Source organism: Lissotriton vulgaris, chromosome 5, assembly GCF_964263255.1.
Source record: "Lissotriton vulgaris chromosome 5, aLisVul1.2, whole genome shotgun sequence".
NCBI classification, from domain to species: Eukaryota; Metazoa; Chordata; class Amphibia; order Caudata; family Salamandridae; genus Lissotriton; species Lissotriton vulgaris.
In genome coordinates, this window is record NC_141693.1 from 1,953,496,937 (window position 1) to 1,953,513,103 (window position 16,167).

General features: G+C 47.9%; 1 long non-coding RNA gene across 2 annotated transcripts in view; it reads left to right on the forward strand.

Moving 5' to 3' along the window:
• LOC147717850 (uncharacterized) overlaps window positions 1–16,167 on the forward strand; it is a 207,765-nt gene that overhangs the window by 138,969 nt on the left and 52,629 nt on the right. The window contains exon 1 of one of the 2 annotated variants that reach the window (XR_015296103.1): window positions 438–864. The exons of the other annotated variant lie outside the window; for it this stretch is intronic. This is a non-coding gene — a long non-coding RNA (uncharacterized LOC147717850). Of the gene's footprint in view, window positions 1–437; window positions 865–16,167 lie in introns of those variants that run through there. 2 annotated transcript variants of the gene reach the window in all.

Genomic DNA, 16,167 nt, shown 5'->3' on the forward strand with positions numbered 1-16,167 from the left:
AAAAAAAAGCTAATGCCAATAGAAATGACAATGCCATTTATTTAGGGATACAAAAAAGATAAAAAATGAGCAATACCAATAGCTCTACCTATAATATTGCCGAGACCATTGCATTGTAAATGCTTGTTTTTTAATCTCACTTAAAGCCCTGGTGGTAACGCTTTGGCTGTGGTCAGGGATATTAGCGGGGTGACAGTGAGTTCTGGGGAAGGGTCGGAGCTGGGGTTTGAATGGGCGAGTGTTGTGGTTTAGTTATGGGCTGTGGAGGGTAACATTGAGGTTAAACTGAGATTTATCCCACTCCAGTGCTTGCTCAGTGCCCCGCCCCCTCATTGTATTGTGATGACGGATGGGTCTTCCTCTTTGAAGAGCCTCTTATGCATTTTGGCGGATTTCCCGCATTTTCTACTGAAACTCGAAATCGAAACCTAAGCTGAGAGCAGAAACGAAACCTCAGCCGAGGCGGCGCCTCGTGCGTGCCGCCCCTGCCCTGGTGTGAAGCGGGGGGCGCTCCTCTAAGGGGGCGCGGGTATAACTCTGCCCGCTGCTCCCCGAGACAGATGCGCTCTGGGCTCCACTGACTGCGCCCCGCAATCCTCGCTGATATCGATACTGCCCCCCAACTCGAAAGACTGCACCAGTGCACCCATTAATTCTGGGGGTATTAAGAACCCCAGTCCACTGCTACCCCACTGATTTCAACAACACCCCTGATTTAAAAAGTGCCCCCCGCGTTCTGCACCCCTGCCCTCTGATTTCCAGAGTGCGCCCCGGCGTTCAGTGCCCGCAGCCCCCGCCGGGTGACACTGAGGATGGACCGGGGTCTCCTGTTCGGACTCTGCCTTCTCTGCTGCCTCTCAGCCGGTAAGTGGGGTACCCCCTCACCCCCCCCCCCCCCCACACACACACACACACACGGGGTGCTTTACTAGCTGAAGCCCGTTAATAAGGTGGCGGGGACAGTGGGAAAAGGAGAAAAAAGCGCCGAGAGGCCGGGCATGACTGAGCGGATCTTTCTTTTCTTTCCTCCGTTTTCTTTCTTCTTCTTTTTTATTTTACAGTATTTCCCTTCTCTTTTTTCTCCCTTCTGTTCCTTGAGATCTCAAATAATGTCTTTCTTTTTTCCATTGGTTTGCTCTATATTTCACTTAAACCCCCTAAACTTTCGTTCTTGTTTTTAGTACCTCTCGGCGCCCCTCCGTGTTTCTTTTCATCTCCGTGAGGATGTTCCATTCATGCAGGCAGCGGACAGCTGAACGTCTCCGCATGCTCTGTCTCGTGAAGTGGTGACTGAGCGCCCTACAGGGGGCGCTCCGCATCTGCCCCTGGGGGTGGCATTACTTTCATAGGGAAGACTTGGCACCTTGGCTTGGACTCCAGGGAGCGTATTATGGCAAGTGCGCCCGCTTTACGTACCCCTGGGGCACTTTGGTGTTAAAGAAAGGTGTTACAGAAAGATGTGAAAGGTTTCTGTAATACAGATAGTGCTGGGACACATATAACATAACATGTGTATATGTAAAGCGCAAGGGTATCTGGCGCTGAATGACAGATGTTTATTGTTACCCAACTCAATGGTACTCATTCTGTCGACCTCAGAAGGATGAAAGGCTCAGTGGGCAGGGGCGGATTGGCAAGGCGGGCATTCAGGCTTCAGCCGAAGGGCCGGTGCCTCAGTGCCCTCTGTGGGCCGTTTTTTTCTCCCCTTTCCCAGTCCACAGAGAGTGGACTAGGAAAGGGGAGAAAATAAAACCGGCCCACAGAGGGCACGGAGACAGAGACAGAGAAATACAAGCAGCCTCGCTGGGTGCCCTGGTGCCAGCCCTCTGGAGGAGGCGATTTGGGTTTATAGAACCAGACATCCCCTTGGAGGCAGGTGCACTCACCGGTGTACTCACTGCACCTGCCTGCAAGGGGATCTCACTCCCCCTCTTAAAAGTCCAGGCCGGTTGCCGCCTGCACAGTGACACACGGAGTGGCTGCTTCAAAGCACTCCGTTTTTCACTTGAATGCGCTGTCCCCAGGGCAGCATGAGTTCGCGGCTGCCTGAGACCAGAAACCGGCCCTGGCAAACTGTTCAGGCGCTATGTTAAAGCGTGATAAACAGAAATAAATAAATAACGGGCAGAGTGGTGCTGGATCGTTGTGTAATATAAGTGGTACTCATGCAAAGCACTTCAGTCCCTTCCATGCGAGTTGGCGCTATGTTAAAGCGCGATAAACAGTGCTGTGCTCGTGTAAAGAGCTCCAATACCTTAAGGTCGAGTTAGAGCTATATAAAACTGACAATTCTAGGCTATAATGATCCTCATACAGAAGATGCAAAACTTGTATCGGCTGAATATGTCTTTATAAATACATACTGTATTCAATTAATATTAAATCAGTAAAGCGTTTTTTCAACCGAGAACATGGTTGCAACAGTTAAAGCCCAAACATCTGCAGTCCTAATGATAAAATGCAAACCATGCGACTGCAATAGAGAGTAATGCAAAAAAATGATCTTCAAATTTCAACAGTTGCTGTCTGGAAACGTAATCGGCTAGTTGCAAAAAAATCTCCACCACTCACTCTTGCCCCGCCCCATCCCCGCATAAACCAACATTGAGCAATCCTATGTCAACAGAGGGGTTCACGAACTCCAAGATGGCCTCAACCACCCATGGTACAACTCAGAAAGCAACAGTGTGATCCTGAGCAAATATATCTCGATGTGCCTCAGTTTCCTTTCTGCCAAATGGACTTGTTCTAAGTTTTGGATTTGCTTTCTAGAAATGTCACCTCGGTCAATGTGTACAAGATATTTCACAACCATGCCCTTCGACCCCCACTTGAAACAGCAATTAATGAGCCAAAGAAGGGATGCGCTCGCTTCATAGATTTAGTGGTTGGCGTGCAGGCGGCGTAACCATGACGCCTATGATTTTCAGCTATTTGACAATACAAGTGGGGGAAAGTGGGAGACACACGAAGCGTTTCCCTTGCGGGAGCGAGCCAGGGGCACCATGTGTTTGTAAGTTAATTACAAACATATGGTGTCAAGTTCGCTTCCGCAAGGGAATCGCCAAACGTGCACGTGTTGCCATTGAAGGCAATGGAACGCGTGCACGTTTTAAGGGCGAAAAGTGAATCAATTGCAAAAGGCCTTTTTGCCTATGTAGCGCATGCGCACTGCATAGGCAAGACCTCAAAATGGCCCTCCACAGGGCTCAAAACCGGTCCCCAGCCTAGCGGCCCACTGGCGAAACGACTGGTGCCTGCTATGGCCAGTCTGGCCCAGCTGCCCTGGGGACAGCACATTCAATGTAGTAGGGCACATTTTCTCTGTTTGCACCCAGCGCACCTGTTTTAAGTTGCGCAAAAGCGCAAACAGGAGAAGTGAACTCTATCCATAATAATTATTATACAAATGCCCCCAAAAAGGTGGTGCACTTTTAGTGGGCCTTCTAAATGCAGCACTGTGAAAGGATGAAAAGGGGTCTCATGGTCCCCCCCTAGGCATCCCCTAGCAGGCAGATGCAGTCCTTCACTGCACCTGCCGGCAATGGGATCTCTAAACCCTTTTAAAAGTGCAGGAGGGTTGCCGCCTGCACAGAGAAAGACAGAGCAGCATTAAAACAGCTGCTTTGAATTTCTCTTGAATGCGCTGATCTGGGAGCAGTGCGTGTTTCTGGCTGCCCAGAGAGCAGCACATTCTTCCTGATTGGGCGTAATTTCCATGTTTGCTCCTGGCACACCTGTTTTATGTGCCATGGTGAAAACATGCAAAGTGCGCCCTATCTGTAATACAGACACAGGATTTTGTATATGGTGCCAAGCTTCCATTTTCTCCAATTTCCCACAAAATAATGATTTCATCTTGAAATCATCATTGCTTAGATTTTGTACAATTGTTTTTTTCAGACCTTAACAGCAGGGCCTCTAAATAGACCGTGCCAAATTCTGAAACACAGCTTGTTTTCGCCAGCATAATAAAAAAAAATGATAGTTCAGCATTGAAGCAGGTGATAAGAAACATAAAAACGTACCCATCCATGAGTGTCTGCATTTGTATAAGGGAGAGAGCAAAAAACTTAAAGTGCTTGTGATGAACGGTAAAGGATGTGGTGTAACGGCCAGAGTTGCATCTGGAACCTGCGAACCGGTTTGAGACTCAGCGTCCTCAACATCCTGTGATTCTGGGCAAATCACTTAGGGCCAGATGTAGGAGCCCAAATACCGGTCGGTAACGGCCGAATTCGGCCGTTACCGACCGGTATTTGGTGATCGGGATGTAGGGGCATCATTTTACAGATTCGGTAAATTTACCAAATCGGTAAATTTACCGATTCTGTAAAATACCGAATTGGTAATTTTACTGATTCGGTAAAACCCAGATGTAGACATCTGTGCATGCACACCTGTGCAATGTGACACACAGACATGCCCTTAGGGCATGTCTGTGTGCCACATGGCACACAAGTCCGGAATTGGGGTGCTAGAGGGTGTCAAAGTGACACCCCCTGCACCCTTGCAGGATTCGGTATTTACCAATTCGGTAAATACCGAATCGGTATTGCCCATTGATTCCTATGGGCTTCATGGCCCATAGGAATCAATGGGCAATACCGATTCGGTATTTACAGAATCGGTAAATACCGAATCCTACCGATTCGGCAATTCTTAAATTAGAATTACCTACATCTCCCCCCTTCATATTTACCGACTCTTAAATACCGAATCGGTAAAATTCTGTATTAAGAGTCGGTAAATATGAATTACCTACATCTGGCCCTTAATCTTCTGTCCCTACAAAAATTAATGTGTTCTTGTGTCCTAGTGCTTTGTAAAGAATTCCAATAACTTCAGGTCGAGTTTGGGCTGTATAAAACTGCAAACAAACAAAATGGGAGCGGAGAAGGGTGTGAGCAGGAGTATACAGTGTAGATGCAGCAGTTCAGCAGTCTTGAAGTTGCGCCATTGGGGTTCCCCGGATGTATTCTCACCTCACCCTGGGCCAGGTGTTGTAGTATCGTAGGGACAGGGCCTAGCAGGACACAATGATGGCACACACATTGTCAGATTAGTGGCCAGATACCAAACTGAACCACGCCCAGGAGGCTGGGCTATTTATTTACTTCCATACGTGCTGGCCGAGCGTACGCTGGGCCAGCCTAACTGGGGTAACGTTGTGGGCAACTGCAGGGACCACCCCTCCGCAAACACTGCTTGGTGGGTTGGTCCCTGTGATACAAAATTACATTCCTCCTTTACCTAAGGAGCAAAACAGAACACAAAGGAAAACACTGCCCACTTTAAACTGTGGATTATCAGTCTCAGAAAGTAACACTTTCAGGAACAGTCTTACTTGGTCAGCTGGGATCATCGTTTCCCCTCTGGTCTCACCGGGGTTGGCAACGGGCTACAAAGTCCTGGTACTTCTGGGACGGCATGGGATGAGGCCGCAAAACGTACCGACCTTGACTGCCTCGACTCGGAGGGGTCACCACTGTGTTCGAGGTGTTTCCTTCCTGGGACCCCGGCTGGTTGCTTGGGAGCTCTGGAGTAGTAGGTCTCTCAGACGCAGCTGAAACTGGGCTGTCTTCACGTTGCGTGGCTGGATGCGGGCTGACTCATACCCCCTGCTCTTGGGGCCTCTCCCATTATGGTGGGTGGGCTACGTCAGGTGCTGTGCTTCCTTCACAGTCGTTTACAAGGATCCTTTTGAAGAAAGAGACATTGTACGTTTCTCTTTCAGTTCCTCTCGAGGCCACCACCATGGTGCCTTTGACTTCCGTCACAGTCCATGGCTCTACTTCAAAAGGCATCCTGAACTTGCCTGCCGGGTGGCGGTCACGCACAAGCACTTGGTCCCCCACAGTGATGGGGCTGTCTTCAGCTCGCCTCCGCTTAGACGCTTCCTGATTGGTTTTGGTGCGCCGTGCCGTCGATTGGTTTGGAGGATTTGGGTGCTGGGCCCACACCGGGTGGTGCGGGATGGTGTCGAAACAGAGACAGCTCGGTGAAATCCCTGTGGTGCAGTGAGGCGTGAGGCGATACTCCAGTAGAAACTGGTAGATCGCATGTTCTAGACTCCGACCTTCCGACAGGGCTATCTGGATGGCCTTATTGAGAGTCCGCATTAGCCTCTCCACTTCTCCATTTGCCTGAGGCCACCTGGGGGTTATCCGGCGATGCTTGATTCCTTGAGATGAGAGATATTCAGAGAGGTCTGTGCTCGTGAACGGAGGCCCGTTGTCTGACGTGAGCTCTTTCATTAGATCGCGGGTTGCCATTACTTTCTCTAGCTTCGGGATGACTTCTCCTGCCGCTGTAGAGGCAACAATCTCTACTTCAGGGTACCTTGAAAAATCATCTACGATGACCAACATGTATTTCCCTCCCAGGAGACTGCCAGAGTCGGCACTCGCCTTTTCCCACGGGAATGAAGGGCCTGCTTCGGTGATCACTGGTGCTGGGCAGCTGGGAAGGCTCGTTGCTAGGCACACTGGGCATTGCTGGACGATGGATTCTACCAGTTGATCCAGCTCCGGGAACCACACTTTACTCCTGAGGCGGTTCTTTGATTTCACGATCCCTTGGTGGGCTCCGTGTGCCAGGATGGCGGCTTGCTGGGTCAGGCACTTGGGTAGCACGAGGCGAGGGCCTCTCAGGAGGCAGCCATCTGGAGATGCTGACAGTTCGTGGCGTACATGGTATAGGGCTTCAGCGTGTCCTGAGCCTCGGCGGTCCAATATGACGACGGGCTGTGGATCGAATTCCACTCTCCGGAGGATATCGCCTGGATGCAGTCGTCGTTCTTTGTCGCTCGCACGACCTCTTCCAGGGAAATGGGGAGCCGTGACCTTTCGACAATCATCCTGACGTACTCCTCCGTGGCTGATGCTTCAGCTGCCTCCAGCTCGGTGACTGGTCGAGCGTGCCAAGACAAGAAGTCAGCCGGATTGTGGGTGCCTGGCCTGTACTCTACCGTGAACTGGAATTCTTGAAGTTGTAGCACCCTCTTCTCGATCCTCGGGGGAGGTCCGTGAGGACGATCCTTGGAACAGCGGGACAAGAGGTTTGTGGTCAGTGATGACTGCGAATGGATGCCCGTATAGGTAGATGTGGAAATGGCGGCAGCCCCACAAGATCGCGATCGCTTCTTTCTCGATCTGAGAATAGCGCTGTTCCACTGGAACATAGGCATAGGCGACTGGGGCCCATTCTCCACAGAGCTGTTTCTGGGCCAACACGGCCCGAGGCTGGTGGGGCTGGCATCCACCACTAGCTGGGACTTGTGCCGTGGGTCAAAGTATACTAAGGTGGTATCGGCAGACAGGGCTGCCTTGGTCTTCTGAAACGCCTCCTCCTGCTCTGTCGCCCACGTCCAGTGACTGGTGGATTTGGTGAGGTCTCGTAGAGGGCCTGTTAGGTCCGACAGGTTCCTTATAAAGCGTCCGCAGTATGTCACCATATCTAGAAAACTGCAGACTCCGGACACGGGCAGGTGCGTTTTGAATATCCTTTACCTTTTCCGGGTCGGGCCGATGCCTTTGTCTGAAAATCGGTACCCAAAGAAACTAATGTCCTTACGCAGTAATTCACATTTGTCCCGGTGGAGGGTGAGGCCACTGTCTCGGAGGCGGGTGAACACTGCATGAAGGCATTGGATGTGTTCCTCCAGGGTGGGTGCATGCACAAGGATGTCATCTCTGACAACTCTGTCCAGGCCTTGGAGGATGTTCTTGATGATGTTTTGGAACACCTCCACCGTACTGGAGATCCCAAAGTTTAAACGGGTGTAGCGCCACAGCACCGCGTGGGTGGAGAACGTCGTGATGGGGCGAGAGTCGGGGTGCAGAGGGAACTGGTGGTACCCAGAGCGGAGGTCAATCTTCGGAAACCACTTGGAGCCCGAGAGCTCTCCGATGATGTCGTCGATTGTAGGGGTCAGGTGACGCTCCAGCTTGATGGCGAGGTTGGGGACTCGCATGTCCACACAGATGCGGACAGCATCCGGTTGCTTTGGCTTCTTCGCAACGACGATAGGTGACACCCACGGAGTGGGGCCTCGCACCCGCTCTATGATTCCGGCTCGCTCTAACAGGCGCAGCTCCGCTTCGACTTTGGGACGGAGGTGGAATGCAATCCTCCGGTGGCGAAGGGCAATAAGGGCGATGGACCGGTCAATGTGCAGACAGGTCGCTGGGCCCTTCATACAGCCGATCCCCTCGAACAGGCTCTCAAACCCATCCAGCAGGTCATCCAGACATGGAGTGCGAATGGTGAACGCGAAGCGGACCAGATTGAGGTCTTGGGCTGTTCTGCAACCGAGCAGGAATCCTGATCCCTCCTGGAATACATACACCTTGGTGTGCTGGCGGGTGTCATCATGCGACAGATCGGCCTGAAACACCCCACATAGCCGGAGCGGAGACCTGGTGCCGTAGGCATAGACTTGCACCCTGGTGGGGCGGTGTGCTGGAGGACTTGGTAGGCTCCTGTACACGCTATCTGCCATGAGGTTGATGGTGGCTCCCGTGTCTATAAGGGCGGCAACAGGCTGGTCCTGTACTTTTACATCACACATCGGTGTGGCTGATTGAGTAGCTGAGAGGGTGTTTAACATCCGGACTACATGTACCGTAGGGGCCTCAGCTTCGTCATCGTCCATGTCACTACTGGCAGGACCTTCCTGTGGCGGTTCAATCGTGCCCACTCGTCTTGGCGGACCCCCTTGACGTCTTCTCGGAGTGGACCGGCACACTTTTGAGAAGTGATTCCCTTTGCCGCAAGCACTGCAGGTTTTGCCTTGCGCCAGGCATATTCCGTCATGTGGGGACGGGCCACGGCACCAACCGCATGAACGACTGCGGGATGGTTGTGAAGAAGCGGCGGGTTTTGGACGAGGGGTCCTGGGCCGTTGTTCTTGGACGTCCTTGCGGATGGCACACACTGGTTCCTCCTTGACGACAGCTGCTGGTTTGGGGTCCATGTCCGCAGCCCTGGCCTTCGACAATTCTTTGGAGCGGCAAAGCCTTAGGATGTCCCTTATCAGCATGTTGTCCTCATGCAGGATGCGTTCGCGTAACTTGACCGACGCGCAGCCCTGGATGAACTGGGCGCGAATTTCGTCGCCCTCGTCGGGGAGCGTGCAGATTGCGCCACATAAAGCAGGTCCATTACAATGGCGTGTCGGAGCCAATCCAATCACAATGTCTCTTTGAGATTATTTTAGATATTAATACAATAAACTGATTAAATAGGTGAGGCCCGAGACAGGTAGGGGACGACACTTACAATGTATGAACCTCACAGTATATTCACCACACTGGTGTGGGATTTCAGGCACAGAGTCAAATCTAGTTTACGTGTGTGGACGTTGATGCATGTTTGCCAACATTTGGTAACAGAAAATAGGGAGATTTAGAAAAACAATAGGGGAAATACATTTCTCTATTAACTTGCTTTAAAAAGGGGGGGGGGGGGTTCAATATGTGAGAAAAAGAAAAACATTTTTGGCTTAAATCCGGAATCTCCTACCTAAATTGGGGTGTAGGCTTGTCTTTCACCTTCTGACATCAGATAAGAAGGAACTTGTGAAAACAAGTGAGGGGATAGATTTTCCCTATAAAATGAAGCCATTTTCTGCGTAGAAACCTATGACTCTCCTACCTACATTTAGGAAGTAAAGCTATTCGTGTACATGAGCAGACATCTTATTGTCAGGCAGGTCTGGGTTTGTAAGAAAATTTAGCTTGCACTGGAAATGAAGGCTGAATTTCATATTAGACGACTGAATATTTTGTATACCTTATTACCAACGTCATAGAGACACTGAGACAGTAAGATCTTGCATCATTTTCCGGCACTGAACATTCCTCTTTTTATCTGCAATCTGACATCATATTCACAGATCAAATATCATTTTATATTGCATCTCTAGGTCAGCCAGACACTCAACCTTTCATGTCAGTCCTTCCTCTTACCCATGTTAGGGTACCAGAACAGCATGGCCTAAGTATCGTGGAATAAAAATGTTATGGCCCAAATATTGTATACAAAAATATCGCCCATTGCAGTTTATAATAGAACATTCATACCCAATGGAGTAAAATAATATTTATGTCAGATAATATGTTTGTTATTGATAGTCTGTTACAATCTTTATCCACTATCCTAGAATTGTCCTTCCCTCGCACTTTTGTTTTATACTCTCCCCTGTAACGTTACCCCGATACTGCTGTCATCTGTTTTGCTATAAAGTAGAGATCCTTGTGAATTGTTATATGAATTAATATACACTTCACTACTGCCCCATCCTTTAGTTCTCACAAGTCTAATCTCCACCCATCTGACCCCCCCCCCGCATTGTTTTCCAATGTCATTACAAGCATAGAGTGACCCGAAATGGCCCCACCAAAAAACCTCTCTTCCAGAATCTATGTCCCATTTTTAGAAATGAAAAGTGATGCACTCTAGAGAAGGAATGCTGCACTCCTGAGTACAAGGAGCACAGCTATGCACGAACCTCCAGGGAATACTTCTGTACACCCGTGAGTCCCAGCGTTTCTACGATTGCCCCTAGGATTGTCAGACTTCCGGTCTTATCAACAATAGTCCTACACGCAACCATGGTCAATTTAAAGCCCCCTCCCTTCATTCTCTTTCCTTTTCTGCTTCTTCCCTGCCTGTTATGTCTTTCCTCCTCTGCCTTCTGACACACCGAACTTGCCCTCCTGCTGTATTAAAGGTTTGCCTTGCAGCATCTGTGGGCAGCTCTGGGTGTAGTGCTCATATTTATTCATTTATTTATTTATTTATTTATTTATTTAAAGTTTTATATAGTGCGAACAAGATCTTTGCAGATATCAGAGCGCTTTACAGAAACAGTAGGTAGGATAAACAAGACTCTTAAATCAATATGAGATTCCGTAGACAGTGAGTTGCAAAAATAGGGTATCAATCATACAAGAGTATACAGAGTAATAACAATCAAGAAACAATAATATGGAAACAGTACAATGTCTAAACGGATAAGATTATAGCACCCCAGAGGGTGAATAAACACAATGTTGAAGGCAGAGCAGTAGTCAGTAGTGGGTGCATTGCAGGTTATTGAGGCACTCAAGTCCTAGTGTACAAAGGTAAGTATTCAGACAGCCGATAATGAGGGAGCCAAATTCTGTCATTGTTCCAGTATCAATAGTGTTCAGGTGTATTTAGCCCTGGCTAGCACACATGTGGGTTGTAGCACATGCTCCTGCTTGCAAGCCTGCCAGGGGACTGTGCCTTTGGTATGTCAAACACTCCAAGGAATGAGGGCTTCCTCATTTTACGACCGCAAAATTAAACAATGGAAGAAGTGGGTTGGTCGGTTTGACACCCCGTTCCTTTGCCTTGCACAGACAACCACGAAATGATCTTTCTTGTGTGCATTTCAATGTATTCAATACATTGTATTAAAACATTTCACATAGTGTTAAGCTTTCCTATTTCTGGCAGTTACAGAGTCCGACACAGATGCCAAAGATCACACAATGTGATCAAAAGATGAAGATATGATTAGAACTCAACTCCTGGGTTAACAGCAGGGTGCTTGGAATATTGTGGAAGTGGCGAATGAAAAAGCACTGCCGAACAATTAAGCATATTTCCTACCATGTACACGTTTCACTAAGAGGAAACTTAGAATTCAAGATGTGTACTTTAAATATGGAATATGTTTGATATTCTTCCAAAGTCTGAGTACCTGGTGAAGTAAATGCATCTTTTTAAAATGTGTCTGTGTACAAGGAGATACATTTATGACAATGAAAGGAAGCAGTTAGCCATCCTGTTTGAATCACGTTTTGTATGCTGCTGCTGACAAAAGCCCTGGGTCAGCCAAAGAGTAAACACCTAACTCGGACAAGAGTATCTCAAAGCTAGTTGGCATTGCAGTCTACCATCCCAGCCTCCACTGTGTAGTTTTTAGTCCCTTCTCCAACAGAACGTGTGTGTGTGTGTGTGTGCGTGCTTGTTTGTGTAATGAGAGTGTGGTAGAATCTGCTTTCCATTCTGCATATTTCACCAAGGGCCAGATGTAGGAAGTTTATTACCGGTCGGTAACGGCCGAAATTAACAAATTTCGTCCGTTACCGACCGGTAATAGGCTTTTCTGATGTAGGGGCCGAAATTAACCATTCGGTAATTTACCGAATCAGTAATTTAAGGAATCGGCAAATTACCGATTTCTTAAATTACTGAATTCCTAATGTAGGGAGCACTTAAAGGACTGCTTATCCCATGTTAGGATTCGTTATTTACCACCAACTACAAGTTGAAACTACAAGATGCAAATTGCTTCAGTGCCATGTTTCAGACATACATGCGCACCCATACACAATTGAGGGGTGCAACAGGATGTCAAAGGGACACCCTGCCACCCTTCTATGTTTTCCCCCTTTTACCGAATCGGTATTTACTGATTCGGTAATTGACATCCATTCTTATGGGCCTCCAGGCCCATAGGAATGAATGGCAATTACCGAATCGGTACCGATTCGGTAAATACCGAATCTTAACGATTCGGTAATTTTTACCGAATGATTTGCTACATAGCATTTACCGATTCGAAAATACCGAATCGGTAAAATTCAGTATTTTCGAATCGGTAAATGCTATTTACCTACATCTGGCCCTTATAGTTCTTTCCCTGTGTCCTGGCACTTACATCTGGAGCAAAACGTAATACATGTTTTGAGAAGCAGCTAATATCTATGGCTGAGTTGTGGAACTGAAACTGAACACATTTTTACAGTTGGAATTTGAATTTAACACTGTGTGGGTCCGCTGCCAGTGTCCCTTGTTAAAGATGGGCCCATCCTCAGAGTGCTCAAATTAAAGACACTTCTCAGTGCTCACTTGCATGCCTAAAAGGGTCACCTGGGCTGATATGCTACATGTGGAGCTGCAGTTTGCCTACACACGTTAAAGCTGGCAGTTTTCAAAGGCCAATTTATTTCTATCTTCCATTGTAAAACAGATAAGAGAGTACTTTTGCTACGTATAAAATACTGAAAATAAAATTCGTTAGTCAACATTAATTTTTATTTTATATGTCACAAGACGGCCTTTGGTTTGTTTGTCTAGTTCTTATCTATGAGAAATTCCATTTGGTCAGGTGATCTATCACTCCTGGCTCCAGCTGTACATCTACAGCTCACGTGCTACAGGTCTTGTTCATTCCTTCTTCTTCAACAAAAGGGTTTGTTCTCTTCAGCCCCTTCTATTTGGCAGCACGTGTTAAAGGAAGCTTGCCACTTATTAAAACCTTGATCAGACAAATGTCAGCCTCTTTGTCAATGATTTCTGCTTTGGCAACCCACTTTGAAGGAAATTCCGACGTTTCTGGATATCGGTCCCAGGATGCTTGTTTCCGCCCAGGGAGGACCTGGCCTGGCAGCTCGGACTGGACTGTACCCATGGGGAGCAGGGTCAGGACTGATTTACAAATGGGTGGCTTCAAACTGGATTGGCATAGGGAGTAAGAAAACAAAGAATTTAGCCCCGGATCTCTGTACTTGGATGAATGTTTGACATTGTTCAATAATCGGTCCATCAACAGTTCTTTTTGCATTTGTCAACCCAAGTGGGACGGGGATACCCAAACATGGGTCCTGTGCTCGCCATACCACCAGAGTCGTTAGCCTGGCTGAAGAGGGGTAAAACCCCCAAACTGGTCCCAGGATGCTTGTTTCTGGTACAGGGAGGACCTGGTCTGGCAGTTCGGACTGGACTGTTCCCATGGGGAGTAGGGTCAAGACTGATTTGCATATGGCTGATTTGCATATGGCCGGGTTCAAACTGGATTGGCATGGGAAGGGAAAAAATGGTGGATTTACCCAGATCTCTGTATTGGGTGAATGTTTGACATTGTTCAATAATCTGTCCATCAATTGTTCTTTTTGCATTTGTGAACCAGAGTGGGACGGGTATGCCCAGATGTGGGTCCCTTGCTCTCCATGCCACTGGAGTTTAGCTAGCCGGGCTCATGAGGGGTGAAACCCTGTAACCGATCCCAGGATGCTTCTCTCCGGCCCAGAGAGGACCTGGCCTAGTAGTTCGGGTTGGACTATTCCCATGGGGAGCAGGGTCAAGACTGATTTGCATATGGCCAGGTTCAAACTGGATTGGCATGGGAAGGAAAAAACCTGTGGATTTAGGCACAGATCTCTGTACTGGGGTGAATGTTTGAAATTGTTCAACATTCTGTCCATCAATTGTTCTTTTTGCATTTGTCAACCTGAGTGGGAGAGGTATGCCCAGATGTGGGTCCAGTGCTCTCCATGCCACATGCCTGGCTGATAAGGGGTGAAACCCTGAAACCGGTCCCAAGATGCTGGTTTCCGGTTAGGGAAGATCTGGCATGGCAGTTCAGGCTGAACTGTTCCCATGAGGAGCAGGGTCAAGACTAATTTGCATATGGCTGGGTTCAAACTGGATTGTCATGGAGAGCAAAAAAATGATGGATTAAGGCCTAGATCTCTGTACTGGGGTGAATATTTGACATTGTTCAACATTTTGTCTATCCATTGTTCTTTTTGCGCTTTTCAACCTGAGTGGGACGGGGATGCCCAAACAAGGGTCCCATGCTCTCCATACCACCAGAGTCAACTTAGCCAGGCTGATGAGTGGTGAAACCCCAAACTGGCCCCAGGATACTTGTTTCCGGCCCAGGGAGGACCTGGTCTGGCAGATCGGGCTGGACTGTTCCCATGGGAAGCAGGTCTAGACTGATATGCATATTGCCGGCTTCCAACTGGATTTGCATGGGTAGCAAAAAACGGATTTAGGCTCATATCTCTTTATGGGGAGGGTGGGGGGTGAATATTTGGCAATGTTCAACATTCTGTCCATCATCTGTTCTTTTTGCATTTGTCAACCCAAGTGGGACGGGTATGCCTAACTTAGGTCATGTGCTCTCCATGCCACTGGAGTCAAGCTAGCCTGGCTGATGAGGGGTGAAACCCGAAAACCGATCCCAGGATGCTGGTTTCTGGCCCAGGGAGGACCTGGACTAGCAGTTCGGGCTGGACTGTTCCCATATGGAACAGGTTCAAGACTGATTTGCATGTGGCGGGGTTCAAACTAGATTTGCATGGGGAGCAAAAAAACGATAGATTTAGTCCCAGTTCTCTGTATTGGGGGGAATGTTTGACATTGTTTAACATTCTGTAGGTCATTGTTCTTTTTGCATTTGTCAACCCAAGTGGGACGAGTATGCCCAAACGTGGGTCCCGTGCTCTCCATGCCACTGTAGTCAAGCTAGACTGGCTGATGAGAGGTGAAACCCCGAAACCGGTTCCAGGAGGCTTTTTTCCAGTCCATGGATGACCTGGCATGGCAGTTCGGGCTGGACTGTTCCCATTGGAAGCGGGTTCAAGACTGATTTACATATGGCTGGGTTCAAACTGGACCGGCATGGGAAGCAAAAAAAACCATGGATTCAGGCCCAGATCTCTGTACTTGGGTGAATGTTTGACATTGTTCAACATTCTGTCCATCCATTGTTTGTTTTGCATTTGTCAACTCAAGTGGGATGGGTATGCCGAGACGTGGGTCCCGTGCTCTGTATGCCACTGGTGTTAAACTAGCCTGGATGATGAGGAGTGAAACCCCGAAACGTGTCCCAGGATGCTTGTTCACTGTGCCGGAAGGACCTGGCCTGGCAGTTCGGGCTGGACTCTTCAAACTATATATTAAAGTTGCACCATCTCAGAATGTGTATATTTTTTAAGCGAAATTATATACAGTCCATCCAATGAACACAAATCCTTTTTTCTGGATTTTTTATTCTTCTTTTAATTATTTGATGAATCACAGCCAACGCGCTTCGTTCTGGACAGAACTTCTTCAGGGCTGGAAAATTAAACCATATACAAAACAACATGTAAAATCAACATACAAAGACTTACAATACGACATGAATATAGATACAAATACAAGGATTACAATTCACATAACACTTAAAACATTTTCCAAATGTCATTCTTTAAAATGTGCAATCCGCATCCATAGGCAAACCAAGGGAAAACATGAAATAACTATGCTAGTGTTATAACTAAATATGCAAATAGACATTGATTAAACAAAACCACTTTAAACATATACAAAAAACATTAAGACACATGCAAATTGAAT